Below are 4,019 nucleotides of genomic sequence, written 5' to 3' on the forward strand. Positions count from 1 at the left end.
GGAGCAGCGGTAGTTGCTGATGACACTGTGGTTTGGGCTCAGGCTCTCGGACAAGGGACTTCAGCCCAGAAGGCCGAGCTCATGGCATTAACTGAAGCTCTTAAATGGGCTCGAGGGAAAACTGTTAACATCTACACTGATAGCCGATATGCCTTTGCAACAGCACATGTACATGGAGCCCTGTACAAGGAAAGAAGACTATTAACATCAGGGGGAAAAAAAAATTAAGAACAAGGAGCAGATTTTGGCTCTTTTGGAGGCTATCTGGCTACCTAAGAAAGTGACTATTATCCATTGCCCCGGCCATCAAAAAGGGGAAGGAACGGTAGAAAAAGGAAACCGCTTGGCAGATAAAACAGCAAAGGAAGTAGCCAGAAAACCAGTGGGGACTAACGTTATAATTGGTCCCCTTCTTGTGCCCCCCTTGGTACAGGCTCCAAACTATAGCCCCCAAGATATAGAGTTGGGGAAGCAACTGCACGGGAAGTTTGAAAATGGGTGGCTTTGGATTCCAGATGGAAGGCCACTCCTCCCTGCTGCTCTTGGCAGCCATTTAATCAATCAAATGCATAACGCTACCCATCTTGGAGGAACTAAGTTAATTGAACTGCTAAAAAGAGACTATTATATTCCTGGACTAACCTCAAAGGCTTGGGATGTAAGTGCGCGATGCCCAATATGTGCACAAGTCAACTCTTGCTCCACCGCAACAGGAGGCAGTGGCGTGCGACAGAAAGGACAAGCTCCTGGAGAACATTGGGAGGTAGACTTTACAGAAGTTGCCCTGGCACTTTCGGGTTTAAGTATCTTCTGGTTTTCATCGACACCTACTCTGGATGGACCGAGGCCTTCCCCACTAGAAAGGAGACTGCACAAGTAGTAGCTAAGAAATTACTCACAGAAATAGTACCTCGATTCGGTTGGCCCTTATCACTGGGGTCCGACAATGGCCCGGCATTCATTGCCCAAACAAGTCAAATGTTAGCTAAGGTATTAGGGATTAATTGGAAATTACATTGTATTTACAGACCTCAGAGTTCAGGACAAGTAGAAAGGATGAATAGAACACTTAAGGAAACTTTAACTAAATTTAAGCTGGAAACTGGGGAGAATTGGGTGAGCCTTCTTCCTTTTGCTTTGTTACGGGCCCGGTGTACTCCATATATTATGGGAATTTCCCCTTATGAAATGTTTGGGAGACCTCCCCCTTTACTCCCTAAAATTGGAATTGAAAAGGTTACAATAAGTAATAACACAAGTCTCCTTAAGTCTCTATAGGCCTTGCAACAAACCCAAAATCAAGTCAAGGGCTTGATTAAAGCTACTAGACCGACTCCGGGGACATCACAACCTCACCCACATCATCCAGGTGATTGGGTGTGGATAAAGAAGATCCAGCCTGCTAGCCTAGAGCCCCGGTGGGATGGTCCGTTTCCAGTAATCCTGACCACACCAACGGCTGTCAAAGTTGCAGGAAAAAGACATTGGATTCACCATACTCGCCTTAAGGCAGCTCAACCTCCCCCAGAAAAGGAGAAATGGAAAGCAACACCCACAGAGGATCCACTCAAGATAAGACTCTCGCGGGAATAATTGTGTTAGGGTTAGTTGTTATTACCAATGTACATGGGAACCCTCATCAACCTCAACAGGCTCAATGGGAATTGATTAAATCAGAAACAGGTATCTCCATATTAGTAAACCAGACTATGTACCAGCCTACATTTCATGTAGATTTGTGTAATATACTTGGGGAGGAATTAAATAAGCAAACAAAAAAACAGATGCTAGCAGGATCAGGACCGTGGTGGGGCTGTGGAGTTAAAAATTATGAAAAGGGTATCCAACAAGTGCAGTTATATATGTGTCTTAGAGAAGATCAAAGCACTTGCAATAAGCCTAACCAATATTATTGTGGTCATTGGGGTTGTGAGACCATAGCCCCTTGGAAGAACACAGACCCCTTTCTGACTCTTACACGACCTAGTCAGTCTTCCTGTGCCACAGCAGGGAAATGCAATCCTGTCGTTTTTAGTGTCAAAAATTGGGAAGATCCATCTTGGGTGACTGGGAAAACTTGGGGATTAAGGTTGTATGTTTCTGGAGATGATCCCGGAATGTTAATGACAATACAAAAAAGCCTGTCCGGATACCGTCGATAGCCATAGGTCCTGTCGGGTCTAATAATGAAGGGTTAAAGGACTTAACTCCTACCCAGTTAACAACTATTAGGAATACTAATAACATCTCTTAATTCCTTAGCTGAAGTAGTACTGCAGAATAGGAGAGGTTTAGATCTCTTATTTCTTAAGCAAGGAGGTTTGTGTGTAGCATTAGGAGAAACTTGCTGTTTTTATGTTAATCATTCTGGTATTATTAGGGATAGTTTAGCATTAATTAGACAGAGGGTGAAGGATAGAAATAAAAAATTAAGGCAGGGCAGTAACTGGTATGAGTCTTGATTTAATGAAAATTCCTGGCTAACCACGCTATTGTCAGCCATAGCAGGGCCATTAATTATGCTGATATTATTATTAATTTTTGGACCCTGCTTACTAAAGTGGCTTAGAAGTTTAGTACAGTCTCACATGACCGGGGCAAAGATTTTAATTTTAGGAGCATCAGCCCCGACGAGTTGGCCGAGAATTCCAACTTCTGACTCGAAGATTGAGTCACTGTAAAGAAAACCAGTGGGGAATGTAGTGACCTCACCTTTAGAAACAATAGGTTAAGGATAAGACATGGTACGTGCTAACCGCCATGTCTCACTTCTAGTTAGTTATCTGCTAAAAATTTATTAACTAAAGGGATTTACTGGCCGGATCACTGCCTATAGGTACAAAATATTTTAACAATGATGCATTCTGCTTCTGTACCCCGGCTTGCTTACCCACCTCTTAGTTATCAGTTAATGAATGGAGGAGATATAGTCTTTTGTGTAAAGATTAAGGATGTGGGGGATGGAATCGAGGGTTTAAAACCTTTGTGCCCCTGCGTCTCGGGGCTGCTCCTTTGCAAGGACAGCCGCCGGCTAATAAACTGTCTCTTGGACTAGAGCACTCGAGTTGGGCCTGGTTATTTCGGTCACAACATTATCAAACTTTAATTTGTTTTACTCCTGCTAATCTGTCCAATGTCAGTTTGATTATTAAACCAGCCAGAAGAACCTAGAAGGGTAGATGAAAATTTTTCTTTCTGACTACTTCACTTTTATCTAATCAATTTATTTTTGATCTTAGATTAGCTAGAGTGGTTCTCTGTTACATGCATCCAAAAATTTTGATATAAACTTAGATTATATCAACTGCTAGTTGATAAGATAATAAAAAAGTCTATTAATGTAAAACATACTAAAAAAGATATACTCGTATCTTAAACATTAATATTTAATCACCATATGTATAATACTCATTTGCCAACCTTTGATCTAGGGTCAAGGCCATTTATTTAAGAGTAGTTTTGTTTTCTTTTGGATTATTCATACCCATAATGCATGTCCTGTGATTTCAACTTATTTATTAGCATTTGTGAAACTGATGCAGGACAGGGCAAATTTCTCCGAGTCGGTGGGGAGACCAAGCCCTGTACTAAGAGAAGAAGAGGGTCCTTCGGTGGAGAGTATAGAAAGAATTCAACACACACGCCAAAGTTAGAGTCAAAAGGAAAGTTTATTAGAAAAGAGATAACACTCCACAGACAGCGTATGCTCTCCTCTCAGAGGCAGAGAGTGAGAGGGACAGTGAGAGGGACAGAGACAATAGAGACAAGGACAGTGAGAAGTAGAGTAAAGGCACTGAGAGGAACCCTGAGTATTGGGGAATTCAGTTTATATATCATTCTTTAGAACTTGTGAGTTATAGTTTAAAAGATTTTGTTAATCCATTTCCTCTGATATGGACTTACAGTGAGGAAGGGGAAGGATATATAGCATGAAAAGGTCAGATTATGTAGAGTGAGAGGTCTGCTGGCAGTTTCCAGCCTTTAATCCACTGGTTCCCCAAGGTTTTAGCCATAGGGAA

This window comes from Pteropus medius, unplaced genomic scaffold (assembly GCF_902729225.1).
Source record: "Pteropus medius unplaced genomic scaffold, Ma_sr-lr_union100, whole genome shotgun sequence".
NCBI lineage: Eukaryota > Metazoa > Chordata > Mammalia > Chiroptera > Pteropodidae > Pteropus > Pteropus medius.